At 49.5% G+C, this 12208-nt stretch overlaps 1 long non-coding RNA gene across 1 annotated transcript; it reads right to left on the bottom strand.

Moving 5' to 3' along the window:
* Nucleotides 1–903: 903 nt before the first annotated feature.
* On the bottom strand, nucleotides 904–9593 carry LOC308188629. Its single transcript, XR_013945656.1, has 3 exons — nucleotides 9477–9593; nucleotides 1693–1814; nucleotides 904–1375 (listed from the first exon to the last, which is right to left on the bottom strand). It is a non-coding gene; the product is annotated as an uncharacterized lncRNA (long non-coding RNA).
* Between the last annotated feature and the right edge of the window lie 2615 nt (nucleotides 9594–12208).

Genomic DNA, 12208 nt, shown 5'->3' with positions numbered 1-12208 from the left:
GATTAAAAACTTACTTCTGGATATCAGATTCCAACACTATGGAGACAGAAGAGCAGAAACCTGTACACCTAAACAAAAAACACCAAATCAATTGCTGGCTCCAAAAAATGGGGGGCTAGATGAAGACAAGTACGTCACTCCACACAGCACAGAGACAAGTTTGGCTGGTGTGCGTAAAGAGAGGAAACAGAAGGCATCTGTTTCAGTTCCAGATCCAGACATACTGAGGAGGAAAGGAGGAGTTCATAATGCATGACTCTCTTCTTCAGCGTAGATTTCCTATTTCTGTTTTTGTTTTTTTTTCTGAATTCTGCAATAGTGCCTGTGGACCTAAGCCTGTTTTTCTATCCATAAACAGCAAATACCAATAATGATTTTTACTTGATCTTTTTACGCAAGCTTGGACATCATTTTTGCAGTTGGTGATGCCACGTTAAAATCTTCCACAAGTACAATCTGATATGGTATATAGCCATGGTCCAGCAGTACTCATCGTTCTAGCACTTGCTAACAGTAAATTCCTTGGAGTTAGACTGGTGCATCTGCAGAAAATGTAACTCATTTATTTTTGATTAGAAAATCCTAAATGGATCAAGACCAACTTTGTTGAGAAACTGCTTCCTTTTTGCTGTCATTCTTCCGTGCCTATGATCAGCAGGTAAACATTAAGTAACACGCTTGAATCTAAGTAGGAGGTAACAGCATGACTGTGCAGCTGAGCTGTTCTTTCAGCAGCAGCCATGGATGCAAGCCAAATCAAAATCACCCGTAACCACAGGCTAACCGTCACCATAGGTGTGATAGGGAGCCTGAAGGCCTAACATCAGACTGTAGATTACCCTGGACAGCAGAGCTGGGTCTCACAATGCCTAAAGCCCTCTGAGCATTCTGAACTTTGTGATGCTTTCCCCAAATCTTGGGACTGTGAAATTTAAATTGCAAGTGAGAGAGCTGCATACCTAAAACAATTGCCACTGGTTGGGACTCTGAGTATTACCGCAGTAGCTCTTAATTGTTGTTATAAGAAAAGTAACATAAATCTACTATTGACTACTAGTCTGTTATTGGAAAAGAATAGTATTATTCACTCAATAAATGACTTGAAATTCTATTATATTTTTTGCTTTTGACCTATTTGCTAGATATTAAACCAATGAACTGGTGAGGGTATGTGTTGAAACTTTTTTTTTGTGTGTGTGTGGTAGCATATTCTTCCCAGCCTCTTCCCCTCCTCCCCCTTCCTTTCCCTCTCTCTTCTTCTCCATACAGACATATCTCAATAGATGTCATTTTTGAGCTTGCAAGGAATACATTAATTTACATCCCTTGTTTTCATCTTCATCCAGCACTCAGCAGTTGTAGCATAACTCCCAGCCTGTAAGAATAAATATTTTCTGCTTTACACTCATGTATAAATCTGCATTTCCATGTCCATATGCCACACAACTATGTATAAATTATTGCTAACCACTTTAAATACAATTAAAATGCATTCTATTAACAAATGCAAGTTCAGAATGAATTAGACATTAAAAAAAAAAAAACACATAGGAGGATTGAATTTCCAAAGACCGTTTAAACTGCAAATTCTGCTATTCAAGCAGTGGGAAAACAATACAATTACATGCAAGAGCTTGTAGAGACTTGCTTAATGCATGATGAACACGCTGACCAAACACTCAGTCCTCCTACCTCTCTATCCCAGAAGTATCTGAAAGGAACAGGACAGCTGTAGTCTTCCTGATTTTGGGCCATCGCAGAGAATGGGATGACAGATGTTGAGCTATTCTTTCAGTGCAGGCGGGAACTCCTCTCTGTCAAACAAAGAAGATTGACAGTCTCAGAGCCCAGTTTATTTGTATAAAAAAGCCAGCTGCTTCTGTAACAGTTGCAGGCGGTATCCCTAGCATAGCAGAAAGTAGATGAATACATTAATAACTACGAACATGATGTTATCTGTTGAATGATTCTGTGGAAACAGTAATTCCACCAAAAAAAAAAAATAGCATAGACTTAATGTCAGTTTCCCTCACAGAGTGAAATGTGTCATTACTGCTGAACATACCAGGTTCCTAAATTTGTATTTAATGCCATCCTCAAGTTTTGTGTGATATCTTATTAGTACTTACTGCTATTGTACATGAAAACCTGACTGACTGCCTTCTATATAAAGAAATAATTTTAAACTTTTTGCCTAGAGGACAAGTTTTTTCAATGTAAACAGATTTCTAATTTACCAATGAATGGACTTTAACCACTTCAGAAAATCCATTTAGCTATTCAATATCTCTTTTATCTACTTTTAATATAGTGTGATACAAGGTGATATTTAAAGGGTACTTCTTCACAGCACCATCCAATTTTTCATTAGCCAAGAACGTCGAAGGAACAAATAGTTCATTCCATAAAATGCAGACGTCAATTTTGAATGGCGGTAGTTGAAAAATACCGAGTCAGCATACAGACGAATTATGTCCCAATTACGAACATTTAGCAGTCATTAAAACTGCAGATTCCTTTAATTGACGATCATCATACTGAAGCCTACATATTCAGATCCGAGCATGGGGAAGCATATGAAATAATTTTGCTATTATCTGTCAGCATAGGCTTTGCTTGTGTGGAAAAAGAAGGAAAGAAGGGAAGAAGGGAAGAAGAAGGGAAGAAAAGTAAGATTTGCGTGTTGACAATGACAATGTTAAGAACTCTTGTGCTCTGCAGTCAACATCGCACCAAGGCGGCGTGGGGGAGGAGGTACGGAAGGTAGGCCCGGGCTGTGTGTGCAGCTCTGGAACTAGGATTAACGCAGAGAGCCCCGGAGAAGCCCTGGTGCAGCCGGGAGCCCACGGAGCGGGGCGAGCCCCCAGCCCCACGCAGGGCGAGCGGCCTTTTCCAGCCTTTTGGGCTTTCCGCGCCTCCCGGAGGAGGCCTCGGCCCCGCGGGGGGACCCGGGGAGGGCCGCGTGTGCGCGGGGCGGGCCGGGACCCTCACCCCGCCCGCCCCAACCGCCCCCCGTCATCGGGACCAGACTCGGCCGGGGCTTGCGGCGGAGGCCCGGCCTCCCCCGCCCCACTCCCCGCTCCGCGGCCGCCTGTGAGGGCGCCGCTCCCGCCGAGAGGGCGGAGCGGGGCGGGAGCGGGCGGCGGGGGGCGGAGGGGGGCCGGCCGGGGAGGGCCGCGCTCGCCTCGGCCTTTTGTGCTGCGCCCTCCCCGCCTGTCAGCGCGGGGGGCGAGCGTGATTGAGAGGGAGGGTCGCGGCCGGCCGGTGGGGAGGGCGTGTGAGGGAGCTCCGGGAGCGGGCAGGGCGCCGAGGGGCGGCTGAGGGGCTCAGCCACCCTGAGGAGTGGCAGCATCAGCATCACGGCTGCCGCCCCGCAGACGGCCCGGGCCGGGCAGGTGTGAGGTTGCTGCTTCTGCACACGCTGCGCCACCTCCACCTTGGCCTGAGTGTCTATCTAACTGTTATTTTTTCCCCACCCAGTGACAACCCCGTCTCCCACTGTGGAAAAAAAAGTTATTTCACCTGTTTATGTGCCCTTTCTGTAAAACAGGCAACTTCAGTGAAGCCGGGCTGAGACTTTGCTCCGTGTCTGAAGAACGATTTTCCATCAGCACAATGAGCGGCCTTTCAGAGGAGCGACAAGTTTTACTGCCAGCCGCATCCGCCTTGCTGAGGGTCGCTGCGGCCTTTTATCTTGTAGCTCTTGTGCGGCGCAGTTGTTAGACAATTAGCTAAACATACCGGGAGCAATGGCATTGGCCTCTCCTTGTTCAGGCCTAAGTGCTCGGAGCCTGCCGGATCTAAGATGTCAGCCCATGTGTTCGTTTGGGAGCTGAGCGCCCGGGCTTTGCACCGCTCTGACCGCTTCTGCCATTTCCAGAGGCCGCACTGCGCCTGGTGTCCATCAGAGACCTCTTCCCCTTCACTGCTGGACCGATTATGTTTTTTTTTTTTGTGTGTGTGTGTTGTTTTTTTTCCACTTAGTTATGACAGAAATGCTGGATCCAAAGTCATTCGGAGCTTAGTGCTGGTTTAAACGACACCTGTTTTTCCACGGTTGTCGGGTATACCCTGACACCCTCTTGACAGATACTGCAAGGAATAGGGCAGTGATCCCTATCCAAAAGGAGAGAAACAGCCCCATGTTTTGGATCTCGGTGGAGACAGACTCCTCTGAGAAATTTTCTGGGCATCACAAGCCAGCACAATTAAAAAAATAAATAAAAATGAACTTTTACCTGAACAGGCACAACATAATAGACAGTTTCACACGAGAAATCAAGATCTTCTCCTGCTCGCTTCATGGCTCCTGAAATTTCCTTCCAGCTCCCAACAGGTCTATAGAGCTATTCTGCTCCTTCAGTTCACAGGTGTAAGGAGTGCAGAGATGTTTCTGTTCAGCAAGGACAAATTAGTGGAAAAATACATCCACTAGGACTGTGAGCAGTGAGCAAATTTTGGTTAAGGAGAACAGCACACGTCGGTAAATATCCCGGAAAGATGCCCTCAGAGTAGTTAACGGGATGGGATAAAACTGCTTTATCAGCACCAGGTATGTTCCCCCCAGGCACAGTCCCAGTGGATACCTGTTCCCCACGTAACAGGTGAAGGGAAGTGAACCTGTTGATGGAAATATTGAATATTATACGTCTACACCACAGGGACTAGATCCAATGAACTCTCCGCACCGAGCTGGCACAGAGAAGTTGTGTCCCGTATTTGAAACCTTTTTAGGACTTGGCGGGCTCATGGTTTGTTCCTGAAGATGTGATCAGAGGTCTCCTCGTTAGATGGAAAGAAAAACCTGCCACGGATTAGGAGGCGTTGGCAGGCTTTCCTTCGGGACTACCGGGTTTACGCTGCGGAGGCAAGCGGGGAGAACATGCCAAGGTGGTCTGGATCCCCGGGGGAGAGGGGCACGATCCGTCCCGCCCCGTACAAAGCGACACAAGCCACGAGGGACAAAGAAACGCCGGGCTGCGGGCGGCAGGATCGGGCCCTCCGCCGGGGCAGAGCCGGCCGGGGGCAGCGGGGAAAATGTGTGCCTCTGCGGCTGCGGGGGGGCTGCGGACTGCCCCACCACCCGCACCTCTCTTCCGGCTTCTCCCCGGCCACTGAGAGCTTTGAGAATATATACGCACCGCTCGGCTTTGCAAAATCGCCTTTGAAGATGTTTACCCAAAGAGACGGCACTACGGCAGCACTTTATTGCAATATAATGCACTAGGGGAAAAAATAGAAGGGGCTCGTTGTTGTGGCTGATAAACATAGGAAAAGCACATGTCTGACCTTTCATTTGTACAATTAGTTGTTCCAGGAGAAAGAAAACGAGTGGTAATTGTGCACATTCTCCTAGAGAATCAGCTGTGGATGCCCCTCCGCGCTCAGGGTAAAAGGCTGCGAAGTTTTCCCAAGGGCTTTTACTTTCCACTAGAGCAGGAAAAAGAAGAAAGGAAGATCTCCATATTTCAGGTTATTCTCTTCCCCTCCCCTTCCCACCCCCCAGTTCTCCCCCATTCTTTTTCCAAGTGAAAGAATATTGAACTAAAGTCCTATCTAAGCAACCTGCAACGTTTCCTTCAGTTAAGTAAAACGGACTTTTCCTCTCGCACTTTCAGTGCTATTTCGCACCTGTAGTAAGGAAATATTTGATAATGCTCAATCAAAACCCATTTCGGAGTTCAAGAGTCAGGCAAAACCAGCAGCTTAAGCCCGCGCTCCCGATTTGACTGCCGAATCACGTTGAGAGCAGTGGGTGGTCACGGTTACAAACAAGACTTCCCAGCCCCGGCACCAGTAGCCAAATCATGTGCTTGCATGCAGGCTGCGAGGGGCTCAGCTACTGCATCCTCACGCCCACCTCGATACCCTCGATACTGTGGGATTAGGGACCAGAGACATCGCCGCGCAGGGAGCGAGAGGGATGTGGTTCCCGAGGCTGGGGACCCACGGTGATGACAGTCCCCTGACCCCAGGGGGGCCAGAAGCCCTCCGGAGGCTGAAGTTTTGCCTCGTTCAGCCCCCCCTAAAGCCCCTTTGTCGGGCTGGTGAGCGATGCCACTGCGGCACTCATCCTGCCGGGGAGCCCCGGGGCTCAGCCCGCGGGGTGGATGGAGCCGGATCGGGCCCTTCAGGTGTCGCGGGTCAGATCCCGCCCGGAGAGCGTGCCCGTCTTAAACGTCCCTCTTCTCGATAGCGATTTTTAATCTCTAAATCACAAAGGGACGCATTCTGTGTTCCTTAATAGAGCACGACGCCCGTTGACTTCTATCTCATTGACTTCAATGGGAGTTTCGCTCCATTAAGGACTGCAGAATTTGGCCTAAACTGACCGCAATAATTTTGCTGCCGGTAATGGAGCTTCAAAGCCGTCTCTAATTAGCCGGTGAGCAAGAATCGTTAAACACGCTGTACAATTCCTTGTGAGCTACGCGGGGCTGCGGAAGAGCTGAGCGGTCCCGTTCAGACCTGGAGAGGCTCAGAAACCCTATTGGGATGTCACTGCAACTTTTGCGGAGTCTGCTCGGGGACGGGGTGTTAGACGAGCCCTTTCTGGTTTCATTTCTGCTGTGCTAGCGCAGGAGCAGGAGCAAAGAAAGCACTGAAAAGTTATGGAAGAGTTGATCACACGCTGAGATTTTTCCCCCTTGGAAGATGCTTGAAAACGACTCGTGGGTTCTGCAGCTTCTTCTATTTATCAAAGATCAGCCTAATTAGTTTTGTTTATCCATAACCCGGCTCACTCCTCACGAGTTATGCCGAATCCCACAGTGCTTCCGAGCTGTAGTTTGGGATGGGCTGACTTGCACTGCGGTCTGGCACCTTCATTCACGTCTAGATTTCTGCCCAGCAGCTGCCTCAGTCCAGGGGGTGGAAGGGGAACCGCGGCAGAAAATCGCAATCCGCTGGCGCTGAATTCGTGCACTTTCATGGCACGACGCGCCTGCCGCTTGTGGACACACTTTCCTTCCCGAAATCCGTAGCTGTAGATCCAGCACCGCGCAGAAACACCTCGCAAAGATTGTAACTTAAAACCCTAATTCTTAGGTGCTTAAAAACGTTCATTGCAATCCCTGCAGACTGTCTATTACCTATACATTGTAATTTGGAAAACAACATTTTTCCTCCCGAGATAAAATATTCAACCAACGAGAATCGTACGAAGGCTTTCTGTCCTTCGAGGCGAAATGCAGGAAGAAAAAATAAATGTGGTTGTTAGATAGCATCAACTTTTAAGGTAATCCCCTAAAATCTTCTCGAAGAACTAGCCCATATGAGAAGAGACAACGCCCGAAACCTCTAGGCATAGCCATATTTTTTTAAAAAACAAATCTGCTTGTAAGTTTTGGTCAGTATTCTAGGCAAAATATGCTCAACAGATGATAGTGGAGATGCAGCCAGAAAACAACTCCAGCTATTTAAACTGCCAAATGAGACATAAAGCCGCATTGTAAAAATCATCTGGAAAACAGGTTTTCCTATTGAAGTCGCTATGTGTTAATTACTGTGATCTGGAAGAGCTCTGTATCTAAACGCCTGGAAGCCGACTTTCACCCCGCATATGTAAATGAAGAAAGTGCTGAATCTAAGCCAGAGGGTTCATGTTCGGATTCATTTCCGTGCATGCCTAGACATTAATATGTGTTCATGTAGGGTTCGTACAGTACGAGGTGTTATTTCCTTATAAAGAAACACCAGGTCTCGCTTTCCATTCTCCTTACAAAATTATTCGCATTATTTATGCTACATTGAGCGATCTAATTTCTTCGTGATAGTCAGCTAATTGCTCTGGCAGGTAATTAGAAGCGGTTTACAACGCAAAGGGCTTTTGCGGTGCCCCTCGGATTATTAAGTTGCTCTGTAAATTATACCATATTTGCCGAAGAGAGGGAGGGGGAAGGGGCTAACGATCTTTTGAGAAGTTCTTCTCCTGCGATCAGAGCCGAAACACGTCCCCGTCCCCCCCCAGCACTTAAAAAAATGGGGGGAGGGGGCTTTGCCAGGGCTCGGAGTCGAATTATTCTAAAGCACGCGATCTGAAGCCCATTTTGTTCGTGCTCACTGGTCCAGAATAACTTGGCCATAATGGCCGGGAATGGGCCAGGTCTGCAGCAAGCTTCCTGCGCCGTGGCAGCATCCAGCAGGCATGTGGGAAAAGAATGGCTTAAATGGGGACATCTGTTCAGTGTTGCTCATCTCGCTCCTACAGCCAGGTCAGGTTAAGGGAATAACCTGCTCGCCACCTTGCCTCCTTCCCGCTGCTCTCCTGCCTCCCCTCCCTCTCCCATCAAGTTAATAAGGCTGCTGGGGTGGGGAAAGGGGGTGGGGGGAGCGGGGGGGCGACCTAATTGCTCTGCCATATAGGCAAATAACGACAGGGAAAGGTGGCAGCTACATTGTAAAAGGAACAGTAAATATATCAATATTAGGGTCTCTCGAGTCAAATCGCAGGAGAGCTGCACAACAAGAGAAGGCTGCGATGCACACTGAGTGCGTGAACCGGCACGGACAAAACCTTCCTGGCTGCTTACTCCGAAGGTACGTCTTGCTCGGAGCGCCAGGGATTCTTGCACTTCGTAAACGGCAGCAAGAAAAGATGTGTTGTTTATTTTCTCTTTGTAATTTTTCCCAGGTTGTCACTTCTCTGCACTTGGCAGAACACGTAAATAAATAAATAAGTACATACGTGGAAAGCTTTCCTTTTCCTCTGTGTTCTCTGCAGGCTGTGATTTTGGGTGCTGTAGGATTTGTATATACAAGTGTCTGGACAAACCACACATATGTATACACACACATACACAGGAAAGCATGTATATTTAGGTAGATATATACGTTTATATATAAGCAGCATGTATTTCGGGGCATGACCCGGCTTCAGGCAGCCTGTCAGCTGGGAACGTCCTGCCTTGCACACCGATTTTTCAAACGTTTACTGTATCTTGTCACCCGTTTGTAAAGCTTCTACAGTGATTTGAACACGTGTGGTTAAACCATCGGACCCAGAGCAGCTCCTAGATTATTTGTAATTAAACACAATTCCCAAAGTAACATTTATCTTCCCGAAACTGCGATTGCAATTGTCAACCGTCTGGAGGAGACGCGGGGTAATCTGGAAGCATTACCTCCTCTCCTAACGGAGCAGAATGAAAAGAAATCAATATCGCCGAGGAGAAGAATTTAGTAGTTTTTAACTGGAAGCGGTGCCCGGGAGAAAGTGATGTATAAGAGGAAAAAAAAAAAAAAAAAAAAGGCAGCTTAAACAAATCTATTCGAGGAAGGACCGAAGGACCGAAGCGGGGCTCCGCACCCGCGCTGCGCCCTGCGCCCAGCCCGGGGGGCTCGCTCATCCCCCCGGCGCCTCCCGGTACTTACATGACCGCCTAGGAACCGAGCACGGCGAGAAAATAGAGGGGCTGGGGGCGGGTGGAGGGGTGGGGAGGGGGGGTGGGAGATGAAGAAAAAAAAAATAATAATACCGGGGGGAAGAAGGAGGAGATGCGGATCGCATCTAGGCGCACCCCGGCAGTGTAAATAGGGCGGGTGCGAAGGTGCTTCTTCCTCCCCGGGAGCGCACACACCGACATGTGCACGGCGGCTCCCCGGGCTTAATCTAATTACGGGGACGTTTCAGAAGCACGGCCAGCTTGCCTCGCGTTTATTTATTTATTTACTCGTGTTGACACAGGCCCAGACGAATAAATAAACAAGCGCCCGAACGCCTCGCGAGGTGAATCCCCTCCGGCGGCTGCCAGCGGGCAGGTCGGCGTGTGCCCTCGCCAAAAGGGGGCTCGGCGAGGAGCCCCGGGTTCTGCCGGGGGGAGCAGCCAGGCCTCGCATCTCTGCTCCGTGGCAGAATTGGGACACGAGGGATGGGGAGCCGGGAGGGGTTTGCGGGTACCTGCCCCCGGCACTGTTGCATGGCTGGAGAAATTCACGTCGGAAAGCGACGGGGCGATGGATGCGGCACCCGCTCACACCCCTCTGCACCGGGTGCCCGGTCGCCCGTCGCAATGAAAGAAATGCCCCTGTCAGGCAGTGGGACGAACGTCCCAGGTAAAGCACAGCAACGCGGCGGTGGGAATGGACGCTAAATCGCGAAGCTCAGCATCACCATTGCTCGCTGGCCGCCCGGCAGCGCACGGGCTGCCTGGTGGCTGGTTTCTTTCATTTACGGGGTGTTCCCCTTTTTCCTCTCTCCGTCCAAGCCGAGCCCTGCTGCTCCTGGAGAGTTTGTTGTCACCCCTGGGCGAATCCCCCAGGTGACACCTTGCAGGTGCAGGGGACCCCGCCGGCCCCCACGTCCCCGGGGGGCGGCGGGCGCAGCGCAGCGGGGCTCCCGGGGGGAGCGGGCGGCTTCCAGGGCACGGAGCCGGGGGAGGGCGGGGGAAGACCCTCGCCCAGGGGGCTTTTCCCACGGGAGCGGGGCTGGGGGCCGCTCGGCATGCACCAGCCAAGGTTTCGTCCCGGCTGGGCGCTTGGAGGGCGGCGGTGGAAGGGGGAAGGCTTTAGGTACTCCCGGCTGTAACGGGAGTGCGCCTAAACCGGCGCAAGGGTGGCACAGACCTGCAGAGAGCACACCGCAAAGCCAGGGCACCAAATGCGCTCCCTCGCCCCTGTTGACATTCAACATACGGCGTGGGCAGCGGTCGGTTTAATCTTTCCGGCTGTGCCTTTTCAAACAGCCAGCGAGACCTCGGTTTCCCCCAAGAGCAACCTCTCTCCCAGCCCTCGAGAGCTGTGTGCAGGCAGACGACGACCCCTGGAAGAGGGCTCTATCCATCTCTCTGTCTGCTTGCCGGCCGCGGCGTGGAGGGCCGGGGATTTCTCCGAGGAAAGTCCCCCCCACCTACCCAACCACCCACCCCATAAAGGTTAGCGAAAGCTGTCGTCGTGGCTCAAGTTCTGAGATTGCTAATGTATATTGTAGACACAAGATGTTAGGTAGACTTGAGCAAGTTGTTCCCAGGATGTAAATTAGGTCCCAAAAGCTGTTGTCCAAATCGAAGAAACAGAGAAATTAATCTGGGAGACTATCCATCATAGCCTGTAATAAAGGGAGCGACATGGATGAGACAGATGATATGATTAAGGAGCTGTGGTCGTTTTAATTAACTTTTTGCTGTCCTGTAATGATCAAACTGGTCAACAGACCCGGTCAATAAGCATGTTAATATCAAACAAATAAAACCAGGGATGATTAAAAACCTCCTGGTTTATTAAATTTGAAATTCAAATGAAATTTATGCTGCAGATGCATACAGAATGCTAATAGATTTTAGCTTTATTGAGAGTGGATCCCACAGGTTTTCAAGAAACAGCACGAACATTTATCTACTCCCGTACATTAAACTTCAAATGGGGGAAAAAAAAAAGTTTTAATTAATTTCGGGAAAACCTCTCCTTGTTGGCTCCCCCCCCCCCCCCCAAACCTGCATATTATGTTGATGTACTGCACCCTTAAGTGCAGTGGTCAATAACGCAAATGCAAACAAAATTGTAAGCTTCCTTAAATCCTTTGCCCAGCAGGCAATGTATACAAAGGGGGAAGGTTACAGATGCTTCCGTGGTGAATTCTGAAAAGATCAGCTCACCGCTCTCAAAGTTCAGGAGCTGCTGTTTTTCCAGTTTCAGTGAAACTATCAGAGTAGCAGGAGGATGCCACTGACAGTACTTTTGTGCTTTCTGTTCAGTTCTGATGTATTTGCTCTTTTTCCCCCTCTCTTTCGAGCTCCCTTGTAAGGACTCCTACGACTATTTTTACAACGAGTTTTTCACCATTTCCAACACCGTGCTTTTAAAGGAAAAGCGCGCTGAAAATTAGAAACCTTTAGCCCCAAATGAAAAGAGCCAGGGCGAGCACCGAAACAAGCAAACGCGAAAAAAAGGATCAAGAAAGGACACGTTTCCTCTGGCCAGACGTGTGCAGACAAAATACGGATCCGAAAGGAAGACCCACCCGGCGAGGCTCTTCTAAAAAGATATATCACTGCCGCCTTCCCCTTGCCTGGTGGATGGCAAGGTCTCTGGGACTTTCTGGGGCTGAAAGGAATGCGTGTCGATCTTTTTACGCAACCTGGCACACCACAAAATGCGATTTTCTGTTCCTCTAAAATAGAAGGCTCCCGACGCCTGTTTTGCTCTTACGCTTTCTGATCTATGTCTTAATAGTTACTCCCCACCTCCAGCAGATAAAGGAAGTGGAGATAAA

The sequence above is a fragment of the Anser brachyrhynchus genome (genome assembly GCF_964034855.1).
Source record: "Anser brachyrhynchus genome assembly, chromosome: 2".
Lineage (NCBI taxonomy): Eukaryota > Metazoa > Chordata > Aves > Anseriformes > Anatidae > Anser > Anser brachyrhynchus.
This window is presented reverse-complemented; position numbering and strand designations above follow the sequence as displayed.